Genomic DNA, 12,927 nt, shown 5'->3' with positions numbered 1-12,927 from the left:
AGGTCCCGGGCACGCCGGGTTAAAAGGTGAGAGGAGGCTTAACACAATGTTACAATCCTGTCTCAGACAGACTATGCCCCTATATAGAGAAGGAAACTAAATTTAATGCCATCAGAACCCATTAGTACGGCATTTGAAAGTGCGGTAAAGGCAAGGGACCAAGCGGAATAGTTCCGCATCGCTACCCTGAGTTGCGTCAAATTGGTCCTCAGTTTTGAGTGAAAAGTGGTGAAAATGAACGCTGAAAACAACGTTTCTAACTATCAAACTGATTTTGCCATTTCCTCCCACTTTCCAAATTTCACCGAACTCTCCTCACATCCATGCCGTCTTTGGCATCACTCTATACGGGAGAAAATTTCTTAAAGTCGTACTCCCTTTCAGGTCCGTCTCAGACAGACTATGCCCCTATATAGAGAAGGAAACTACATTTAATGCCATCAGAACCCATTAGTACGGCATTTCAAAGTGCGGTAAAGGCGAGAACCTATGCGGGCAAGTTCCGCATCGCAACCCTGAGTTGCGTCAAATTGGTCCTCAGTTTTGAGTGAAAAGTGGTGAAAATGAACGCTGAAAACAACGTTTCTAACTATCAAACTGATTTTGCCATTTCCTCCCACTTTCCAAATTTCACCGAACTCTCCTCACATCCATGCCGTCTTTGGCATCACTCTATACGGGAGAAAATTTCTTAAAGTCGTACTCCCTTTCAGGTCCGTCTCAGACAGACTATGCCCCCTATATAGAGAAGGAAACTACATTTAATGCCATCAGAACCCATTAGTACGGCATTTGAAAGTGCGGTAAACGGCGAGAGCCTATGCGGGCAAGTTCCGCATCGCAACCCTGAGTTGCGTCAAATTGGTCCTGAGTTTTGAGTGAAAAGTGGTGAAAATGAACGCTGAAAACAACGTTTCTAACTATCAAACTGATTTTGCCATTTCCTCCCACTTCCCAAATTTCACCGAACTCGCCTCACATCCATGCCGTCTTTGGCATCACACTATACGGGAGAAAATTTCTTAAAGCCGTCCTCCCTTTGAAGTCCGTCTCAGACAGACTATGCTCCCTATATATAGAAGGAAACTACATTTAATGCCATCAGAACCCATTAGTACGGCTTTTGAAAGTGCGGTAAAAGGCGAGAGCCTATGCGGGCAAGTTCCGCATCGCAACCCTGAGTTGCGTCAAATTGGTCCTCAGTTTTGAGTGAAAAGTGGTGAAAATGAACGCTGAAAACAACGTTTCTAACTATCAAACTGATTTTGCCATTTCCTCCCACTTTCCAAATTTCACCGAACTCTCCTCACATCCATGCCGTCTTTGGCATCACTCTATACGGGAGAAAATTTCTTAAAGTCGTACTCCCTTTCAGGTCCGTCTCAGACAGACTATGCCCCCTATATAGAGAAGGAAACTACATTTAATGCCATCAGAACCCATTAGTACGGCATTTGAAAGTGCGGTAAACGGCGAGAGCCTATGCGGGCAAGTTCCGCATCGCAACCCTGAGTTGCGTCAAATTGGTCCTCAGTTTTGAGTGAAAAGTGGTGAAAATGAACGCTGAAAACAACGTTTCTAACTATCAAACTGATTTTGCCATTTCCTCCCACTTTCCAAATTTCACCGAACTCGCCTCACATCCATGCCGTCTTTGGCATCACTCTATACGGGAGAAAATTTCTTAAAGCCGTCCTCCCTTTGAAGTCCGTCTCAGACAGACTATGCTCCCTATATATAGAAGGAAACTACATTTAATGCCATCAGAACCCATTAGTACGGCTTTTGAAAGTGCGGTAAAAGGCGAGAGCCTATGCGGGCAAGTTCCGCATCGCAACCCTGAGTTGCGTCAAATTGGTCCTCAGTTTTGAGCGAAAAGGTACACGTAACGTCCTAAAACTACCGGGTAGTGTCCGCATCGTCCTCCACAACCCCGCCAACGGACGCGTCGCGTGATCGATCGCGAATCTCTCCTAGAGGCAATGAGGCCATTGGGGTTAGTCGGCGGCAACGTTTGAACATGCCGATAACGCTTACGCTACGTCCATCGTCGATTCCAGTCAAGCCTCACCAGTCCCCTATATATAGAAGGAAACTACATTTAATGCCATCACTACTCAAAAGTACGGCTTTTCTATGTGCGGTAAAGGCGAGAGCTTATGCGGGAGAGTTCCGCGTGGCTACCCTAAGTGCCGTCGAACTCGTCGTAGCGTGTTCCACCGCCTATCTGTCCGAAGGGCAGAAAGAAACTGCGGGAACTCGGCGGGAGCCGGTAATCGAAATGCCGACGATAACCTCGATAGGCGGCGGGTGCCGGTAGTCGAATCGACAGTCCTGCCGCCAACAGACTGGTGTCATGCCGATAACGCTTACGCCACGTCCATCGTCGATTCCAGTCAAGCCTCACCAGTCCCCTATATATAGAAGGAAACTACATTTAATGCCATCACTACTCAAAAGTACGGCTTTTCTATGTGCGGTAAAGGCGAGAGCTTATGCGGGAGAGTTCCGCGTGGGTACCCGAAGTACCGTCGAACTCGTCGTAGCGTGTTCCACCGCCTATCTGTCCGAAGGGCAGAAAGAAACTGCGGGAACTCGGCGGGAGCCGGTAATCGAAATGCCGACGATAACCTCGGTAGGCGGCGGGTGCCGGTAGTCGAATCGACAGTCCTGCCGCCAACAGCCTGCTGACATGCCGATAACGCTTACGCCACGTCCATCGTCGATTCCAGTCAAGCCTCACCAGTCCCCTATATATATAGAAGGAAACTACATTTAATGCCATCACTACTCAAAAGTACGGCTTTTCTATGTGCGGTAAAGGCGAGAGCTTATGCGGGAGAGTTCCGCGTGGGTACCCGAAGTACCGTCGAACTCGTCGTAGCGTGTTCCACGGCCAATCTGTCCGAAGGGCAGAAAGAAACTGCGGGAACTCGGCGGGAGCCGGTAATCGAAATGCCGACGATAACCTCGGTAGGCGGCGGGTGCCGGTAGTCGAATCGACAGTCCTGCCGCCAACAGCCTGCTGACATGCCGATAACGCTTACGCCACGTCCATCGTCGATTCCAGTCAAGCCTCACCAGTCCCCTATATATAGAAGGAAACTACATTTAATGCCATCACTACTCAAAAGTACGGCTTTTCTATGTGCGGTAAAGGCGAGAGCTTATGCGGGAGAGTTCCGCGTGGCTACCCTAAGTGCCGTCGAACTCGTCGTAGCGTGTTCCACCGCCAATCTGTCCGAAGGGCAGAAAGAAACTGCGGGAACTCGGCGGGAGCCGGTAATCGAAATGCCGACGATAACCTCGGTAGGCGGCGGGTGCCGGTAGTCGAATCGACAGTCCTGCCGCCAACAGCCTGCTGACATGCCGATAACGCTTACGCTACGTCCATCGTCGATTCCAGTCAAGCTCACCAGTCCCCTATATATAGAAGGAAACTACATTTAATGCCATCACTACTCAAAAGTACGGCTTTTCTATGTGCGGTAAAGGCGAGAGCTTATGCGGGAGAGTTCCGCGTGGGTACCCGAAGTACCGTCGAACTCGTCGTAGCGTGTTCCACGGCCAATCTGTCCGAAGGGCAGAAAGAAACTGCGGGAACTCGGCGGGAGCCGGTAATCGAAATGCCGACGATAACCTCGGTAGGCGGCGGGTGCCGGTAGTCGAATCGACAGTCCTGCCGCCAACAGCCTGCTGACATGCCGATAACGCTTACGCTACGTCCATCGTCGATTCCAGTCAAGCTCACCAGTCCCCTATATATAGAAGGAAACTACATTTAATGCCATCACTACTCAAAAGTACGGCTTTTCTATGTGCGGTAAAGGCGAGAGCTTATGCGGGAGAGTTCCGCGTGGGTACCCGAAGTACCGTCGAACTCGTCGTAGCGTGTTCCACGGCCAATCTGTCCGAAGGGCAGAAAGAAACTGCGGGAACTCGGCGGGAGCCGGTAATCGAAATGCCGACGATAACCTCGGTAGGCGGCGGGTGCCGGTAGTCGAATCGACAGTCCTGCCGCCAACAGCCTGCTGACATGCCGATAACGCTTACGCCACGTCCATCGTCGATTCCAGTCAAGCTCACCAGTCCCCTATATATAGAAGGAAACTACATTTAATGCCATCACTACTCAAAAGTACGGCTTTTCTATGTGCGGTAAAGGCGAGAGCTTATGCGGGAGAGTTCCGCGTGGGTACCCGAAGTACCGTCGAACTCGTCGTAGCGTGTTCCACCGCCAATCTGTCCGAAGGGCAGAAAGAAACTGCGGGAACTCGGCGGGAGCCGGTAATCGAAATGCCGACGATAACCTCGGTAGGCGGCGGGTGCCGGTAGTCGAATCGACAGTCCTGCCGCCAACAGCCTGCTGTCATGCCGATAACGCTTACGCCACGTCCATCGTCGATTCCAGTCAAGCCTCACCAGTCCCCTATATATATAGAAGGAAACTACATTTAATGCCATCACTACTCAAAAGTACGGCTTTTCTATGTGCGGTAAAGGCGAGAGCTTATGCGGGAGAGTTCCGCGTGGCTACCCTAAGTGCCGTCGAACTCGTCGTAGCGTGTTCCACGGCCAATCTGTCCGAAGGGCAGAAAGAAACTGCGGGAACTCGGCGGGAGCCGGTAATCGAAATGCCGACGATAACCTCGGTAGGCGGCGGGTGCCGGTAGTCGAATCGACAGTCCTGCCGCCAACAGACTGCTGTCATGCCGATAACGCTTACGCCACGTCCATCGTCGATTCCAGTCAAGCTCACCAGTCCCCTATATATAGAAGGAAACTACATTTAATGCCATCACTACTCAAAAGTACGGCTTTTCTATGTGCGGTAAAGGCGAGAGCTTATGCGGGAGAGTTCCGCGTGGGTACCCGAAGTACCGTCGAACTCGTCGTAGCGTGTTCCACCGCCAATCTGTCCGAAGGGCAGAAAGAAACTGCGGGAACTCGGCGGGAGCCGGTAATCGAAATGCCGACGATAACCTCGGTAGGCGGCGGGTGCCGGTAGTCGAATCGACAGTCCTGCCGCCAACAGCCTGCTGACATGCCGATAACGCTTACGCCACGTCCATCGTCGATTCCAGTCAAGCCTCACCAGTCCCCTATATATAGAAGGAAACTACATTTAATGCCATCACTACTCAAAAGTACGGCTTTTCTATGTGCGGTAAAGGCGAGAGCTTATGCGGGAGAGTTCCGCGTGGCTACCCTAAGTGCCGTCGAACTCGTCGTAGCGTGTTCCACCGCCTATCTGTCCGAAGGGCAGAAAGAAACTGCGGGAACTCGGCGGGAGCCGGTAATCGAAATGCCGACGATAACCTCGGTAGGCGGCGGGTGCCGGTAGTCGAATCGACAGTCCTGCCGCCAACAGACTGCTGTCATGCCGATAACGCTTACGCCACGTCCATCGTCGATTCCAGTCAAGCCTCACCAGTCCCCTATATATATAGAAGGAAACTACATTTAATGCCATCACTACTCAAAAGTACGGCTTTTCTATGTGCGGTAAAGGCGAGAGCTTATGCGGGAGAGTTCCGCGTGGGTACCCGAAGTACCGTCGAACTCGTCGTAGCGTGTTCCACGGCCAATCTGTCCGAAGGGCAGAAAGAAACTGCGGGAACTCGGCGGGAGCCGGTAATCGAAATGCCGACGATAACCTCGGTAGGCGGCGGGTGCCGGTAGTCGAATCGACAGTCCTGCCGCCAACAGCCTGCTGACATGCCGATAACGCTTACGCCACGTCCATCGTCGATTCCAGTCAAGCTCACCAGTCCCCTATATATAGAAGGAAACTACATTTAATGCCATCACTACTCAAAAGTACGGCTTTTCTATGTGCGGTAAAGGCGAGAGCTTATGCGGGAGAGTTCCGCGTGGGTACCCGAAGTACCGTCGAACTCGTCGTAGCGTGTTCCACGGCCAATCTGTCCGAAGGGCAGAAAGAAACTGCGGGAACTCGGCGGGAGCCGGTAATCGAAATGCCGACGATAACCTCGGTAGGCGGCGGGTGCCGGTAGTCGAATCGACAGTCCTGCCGCCAACAGCCTGCTGACATGCCGATAACGCTTACGCCACGTCCATCGTCGATTCCAGTCAAGCTCACCAGTCCCCTATATATAGAAGGAAACTACATTTAATGCCATCACTACTCAAAAGTACGGCTTTTCTATGTGCGGTAAAGGCGAGAGCTTATGCGGGAGAGTTCCGCGTGGGTACCCGAAGTACCGTCGAACTCGTCGTAGCGTGTTCCACGGCCAATCTGTCCGAAGGGCAGAAAGAAACTGCGGGAACTCGGCGGGAGCCGGTAATCGAAATGCCGACGATAACCTCGGTAGGCGGCGGGTGCCGGTAGTCGAATCGACAGTCCTGCCGCCAACAGCCTGCTGACATGCCGATAACGCTTACGCCACGTCCATCGTCGATTCCAGTCAAGCCTCACCAGTCCCCTATATATAGAAGGAAACTACATTTAATGCCATCACTACTCAAAAGTACGGCTTTTCTATGTGCGGTAAAGGCGAGAGCTTATGCGGGAGAGTTCCGCGTGGGTACCCGAAGTACCGTCGAACTCGTCGTAGCGTGTTCCACCGCCTATCTGTCCGAAGGGCAGAAAGAAACTGCGGGAACTCGGCGGGAGCCGGTAATCGAAATGCCGACGATAACCTCGGTAGGCGGCGGGTGCCGGTAGTCGAATCGACAGTCCTGCCGCCAACAGCCTGCTGACATGCCGATAACGCTTACGCCACGTCCATCGTCGATTCCAGTCAAGCCTCACCAGTCCCCTATATATAGAAGGAAACTACATTTAATGCCATCACTACTCAAAAGTACGGCTTTTCTATGTGCGGTAAAGGCGAGAGCTTATGCGGGAGAGTTCCGCGTGGCTACCCTAAGTGCCGTCGAACTCGTCGTAGCGTGTTCCACCGCCTATCTGTCCGAAGGGCAGAAAGAAACTGCGGGAACTCGGCGGGAGCCGGTAATCGAAATGCCGACGATAACCTCGGTAGGCGGCGGGTGCCGGTAGTCGAATCGACAGTCCTGCCGCCAACAGACTGGTGTCATGCCGATAACGCTTACGCCACGTCCATCGTCGATTCCAGTCAAGCCTCACCAGTCCCCTATATATAGAAGGAAACTACATTTAATGCCATCACTACTCAAAAGTACGGCTTTTCTATGTGCGGTAAAGGCGAGAGCTTATGCGGGAGAGTTCCGCGTGGCTACCCTAAGTACCGTCGAACTCGTCGTAGCGTGTTCCACCGCCTATCTGTCCGAAGGGCAGAAAGAAACTGCGGGAACTCGGCGGGAGCCGGTAATCGAAATGCCGACGATAACCTCGGTAGGCGGCGGGTGCCGGTAGTCGAATCGACAGTCCTGCCGCCAACAGCCTGCTGACATGCCGATAACGCTTACGCCACGTCCATCGTCGATTCCAGTCAAGCCTCACCAGTCCCCTATATATAGAAGGAAACTACATTTAATGCCATCACTACTCAAAAGTACGGCTTTTCTATGTGCGGTAAAGGCGAGAGCTTATGCGGGAGAGTTCCGCGTGGCTACCCTAAGTACCGTCGAACTCGTCGTAGCGTGTTCCACCGCCTATCTGTCCGAAGGGCAGAAAGAAACTGCGGGAACTCGGCGGGAGCCGGTAATCGAAATGCCGACGATAACCTCGGTAGGCGGCGGGTGCCGGTAGTCGAATCGACAGTCCTGCCGCCAACAGCCTGCTGACATGCCGATAACGCTTACGCCACGTCCATCGTCGATTCCAGTCAAGCTCACCAGTCCCCTATATATAGAAGGAAACTACATTTAATGCCATCACTACTCAAAAGTACGGCTTTTCTATGTGCGGTAAAGGCGAGAGCTTATGCGGGAGAGTTCCGCGTGGCTACCCTAAGTACCGTCGAACTCGTCGTAGCGTGTTCCACCGCCTATCTGTCCGAAGGGCAGAAAGAAACTGGGGAACTCGGCGGGAGCCGGTAATCGAAATGCCGACGATAACCTCGGTAGGCGGCGGGTGCCGGTAGTCGAATCGACAGTCCTGCCGCCAACAGCCTGCTGACATGCCGATAACGCTTACGCTACGTCCATCGTCGATTCCAGTCAAGCTCACCAGTCCCCTATATATAGAAGGAAACTACATTTAATGCCATCACTACTCAAAAGTACGGCTTTTCTATGTGCGGTAAAGGCGAGAGCTTATGCGGGAGAGTTCCGCGTGGCTACCCCGTCTCGTTCGGTGATCATGCCGATAACGCCGACGATTCGGTACGCTACGTCCATCGTCGATGACAGTCAAGCCTCACCAGTCCCCTATATATATAGAAGGAAACTACATTTAATGCCATCACTACTCAATAGTACGGCCTTTCTATGTGCGGTAAAGGCGAGAGCTTATGCGGGAGAGTTCCGCGTGGCTACCCTAAGTACCGTCGAACTCGTCGTAGCGTGTTCCACCGGGTATCTGTCCGAAGGGCACAAAGAAACTGCGGGCACTCGGCGGGAGCAGGTGATCGAAATGCCGACCGTATCCTCTAGGGACGACGAATCGAAGGACCCGCCGCCAACCTTTTGGGCACTTTTCGCAACGGCTGAGCCTAGACGTACGTCCCGTTGGAGAAAGCTGCTGTTTGACCACGCACGCGCGAAACAGCCCGAGAAAATGGATTCCCCCGTCGGTAGGCGGCGGGCGCGGGTGTTTAAATTTCCCAATCGCTGGTACATGCTCTGAGACTCTGTTCGACTTGTACCGAGGCCAATGCGTGTACTCGGCGGGAGCAGGTGATCGAAATGCCGTCCACATCCTCTAGGGACGACGAATCGAAGGACCCGCCGCCAACCTTTCGGGCACTTTTTGCAACGGCTGCGTCTAGACGTCCGACCCGTTGGAGCAAGCTGCTGTTCGACCACGCACGCGCGATAGGCCGAGAAAATGGGTTCCCCCGTCGGTAGGCGGCGGGTGCGGGTGTTTAAATTTCCCGCTCGCTGGCACATGCTCTGAGACTCTGTTCGACTTGTACCGAGGCCAATGCGTGTACTCGGCGGGAGCAGGTGTTCGAAATGCCGACCGTATCCTCTAGGGACGACGAATCGAAGGTCCCGCCGCCAACCTTTCGGGCACTTTTCGCAACGGCTGCGTCTAGACGTCCGACCCGTTGGAGCAAGCGGCTGTTAGACCACGCACGCGCGAAACAGACCGAGAAAATCGGTTCCCCCGTCGGTAGGCGGCGGGCGCGGGTGTTTAAATTTCCCAATCGCTGGCACATGCTCTGAGACTCTGTTCGACTTGTACCGAGGCCAATGCGTGTACTCGGCGGGAGCAGGTGTTCGAAATGCCGACCGTATCCTCTAGGGACGACGAATCGAAGGTCCCGCCGCCAACCTTTCGGGCACTTTTCGCAACGGCTGCGTCTAGACGTCCGACCCGTTGGAGCAAGCTGCTGTTAGACCACGCACGCGCGAAACAGACCGAGAAAATCGGTTCCCCGTCGGTAGGCGGCGGGCGCGGTGTTTAAATTTCCCAATCGCTGGCACATGCTCTGAGACTCTGTTCGACTTGTACCGAGGCCAATGCGTGTACTCGGCGGGAGCAGGTGTTCGAAATGCCGACCGTATCCTCTAGGGACGACGAATCGAAGGTCCCGCCGCCAACCTTTCGGGCACTTTTCGCAACGGCTGCGTCTAGACGTCCGACCCGTTGGAGCAAGCTGCTGTTGACCACGCACGCGCGAAACAGACCGAGAAAATCGGTTCCCCGTCGGTAGGCGGCGGGCGCGGGTGTTTAAATTTCCCAATCGCTGGCACATGCTCTGAGACTCTGTTCGACTTGTACCGAGGCCAATGCGTGTACTCGGCGGGAGCAGGTGTTCGAAATGCCGACCGTATCCTCTAGGGACGACGAATCGAAGGACCCGCCGCCAACCTTTCGGGCACTTTTCGCAACGGCTGCGTCTAGACGTCCGACCCGTTGGAGCAAGCTGCTGTTGGACCACGCACGCGCGAAACAGACCGAGAAAATCGGTTCCCCCGTCGGTAGGCGGCGGGCGCGGGTGTTTAAATTTCCCAATCGCTGGCACATGCTCTGAGACTCTGTTCGACTTGTACCGAGGCCAATGCGTGTACTCGGCGGGAGCAGGTGTTCGAAATGCCGACCGTATCCTCTAGGGACGACGAATCGAAGGACCCGCCGCCAACCTTTCGGGCACTTTTCGCAACGGCTGCGTCTAGACGTCCGACCCGTTGGAGCAAGCTGCTGTTGGACCACGCACGCGCGAAACAGACCGAGAAAATCGGTTCCCCCGTCGGTAGGCGGCGGGCGCGGGTGTTTAAATTTCCCAATCGCTGGCACATGCTCTGAGACTCTGTTCGACTTGTACCGAGGCCAATGCGTGTACTCGGCGGGAGCAGGTGTTCGAAATGCCGACCGTATCCTCTAGGGACGACGAATCGAAGGTCCCGCCGCCAACCTTTCGGGCACTTTTCGCAACGGCTGCGTCTAGACGTCCGACCCGTTGGAGCAAGCGGCTGTTAGAACACGCACGCGCGAAACAGACCGAGAAAATCGGTTCCCCCGTCGGTAGGCGGCGGGCGCGGGTGTTTAAATTTCCCAATCGCTGGCACATGCTCTGAGACTCTGTTCGACTTGTACCGAGGCCAATGCGTGTACTCGGCGGGAGCAGGTGTTCGAAATGCCGACCGTATCCTCTAGGGACGAAGAATCGAAGGTCCCGCCGCCAACCTTTCGGGCACTTTTCGCAACGGCTGCGTCTAGACGTCCGACCCGTTGGAGCAAGCTGCTGTTGGACCACGCACGCGCGAAACAGATCGAGAAAATCGGTTCCCCCGTCGGTAGGCGGCGGGCGCGGGTGTTTAAATTTCCCAATCGCTGGCACATGCTCTGAGACTCTGTTCGACTTGTACCGAGGCCAATGCGTGTACTCGGCGGGAGCAGGTGTTCGAAATGCCGACCGTATCCTCTAGGGACGACGAATCGAAGGTCCCGCCGCCAACCTTTCGTGCACTTTTCGCAACGGCTGCGCCTAGACGTACGACCCGTGTCATGGGTTTCATTTATAAAGCAAAACTGTGAAGAAACAGGACACGAACATTAAAATATAAGTATCGTTTGTATGGATAACACTGATCTGGAATTAGCACTTAAAGAAACCATCCACATTAAACAACTTTAATCTACACCGAATATCATGTAGTCTTCATTCAAATAGCACATTTTAAAATATTTACAGCATGTTTTATTGTCAGTAATTTACTTTCCGTGTATTTTAGTTTCACATTATCGTAATTTCAGCAATATATTTTATTTAGTTAGTTAGAAATTACGTCTTTCTATTTTGCTCTGTATACTGAAGATGGAATATGTAAAATATTGAAAACTTTACCTCTGTCCCCTTCTATTGTATCAAAGTATTTCTTCATCTTCAATACAATTATACAATTAATCGTCAAACATCATTTTCGTTCGATACAATGATTGCTAATATATTGATATGACCATATGTAAACGAACTGTTGTCTGTATGCTGTGACTCTGAAAATTAAAGTTAAAAAGGAAAATCTTGAAATGTGCTTCCTTTCAGAATGCAAACTTCGATACATCATTCCAAAGTTTCTCCATTTTAGTGAGCAAAACTTTGAAAAATTCATTATCTTATCATATTTGTCTGAAGAGAGTATCGGTTTGTTTGAATTTGGCTCTATACTGCACGAGGGCTATCTGCTATAGCCGTCGATAATTTAGCAGTGAAAGAAAAGAGGATAGGTACCAAGTGATCACCACTCACCAACCACTGTTTCACAGAGGAACTGTGGGATTGCTTGTAACAATGAACCGCCCAGTCACGTATCATAAAGGGTGAGCATGTTTCGTAGAACAAAAGTTGGGTCAAGAATTTCGAACAAAACATCAACAGAACATAATTTTACTGGAAAAGTTCAAAGTGTACTGTACTAACCATAGAATCGTGGAAACCAGAGTTGATTACACCGACGTACTAAACAAGTGGAACGAAGACAAATTGTTCAGTGTGAACATGTCCAAAATTTCAGGCTAAGTTGACTGACTTACAGCATTCAATTCTAGTTTCATCCTTGTGACCACATTGTTAACTAATATAATTATAACATAAATACTCAGTCTAAATTAGTCCTACCTAAAATTGTTATTTTAACTAAACTGACTAGTTGACCAAAATATTGCTTATTCTTGTAAACTCTACTGCATTATCATTGCCCTTTAATTGTGTGTCACCCAACATTAGAAAATGTTCCAGACATATAAATATAAATGTGGTAAACATTTTAGCATTGATTATACAACACCAGGTGATCCATCAGAGTCTATTAAGTTGTTCTTAGCAATGATGATACGACACCAGGTGATCCATCACAGTATAATAAGTTGCTCTTAGTAATGATACGACACCGCGTGGGTAAGGAGCCCCCAACGTTGCTAGTGCGAGAGGGTGTCGGTCTGCTTACCGACAATCGTGCTCGTTATCTCCGTGTCAAGAGATCGCCGCCAACGTTTTGCACAGAGACTAAAATCGACAAAGTCCGACACCGTTTGGGTACGGAGCCCCCCAACGCTGGTAGTGCGAGAGAGTGTCGGTCTGCCTGCCGACATTCGTGCTCGTTATGTCGGCGTCGAGAGATCGCCTGGGTACGGGGAGCCCGCCAACGTAATGCACAGAGACTAAAATCGACAATGTCCGACACCGTTTGGGTACGGAGCCCCCCAACGCTGGTAGTGCGAGAGAGTGTCGGTCCGCCTGCCGACATTCGTGCTCGTTATGTCGGCGTCGAGAGATCGCCCGGGTACGGGGAGCCCGCCAACGTAATGCACAGAGACTAAAATCGACAATGTCCGACACCGTTTGGGTACGGAGCCCCCCAACGCTGGTAGTG

This window comes from Tachypleus tridentatus, unplaced genomic scaffold (genome assembly GCF_004210375.1).
Source record: "Tachypleus tridentatus isolate NWPU-2018 unplaced genomic scaffold, ASM421037v1 Hic_cluster_2, whole genome shotgun sequence".
In the NCBI taxonomy this organism is placed as follows: domain Eukaryota; kingdom Metazoa; phylum Arthropoda; class Merostomata; order Xiphosura; family Limulidae; genus Tachypleus; species Tachypleus tridentatus.
The sequence above is the reverse complement of the archived record's forward strand: the minus strand, read 5'-3'. Positions refer to the sequence as shown.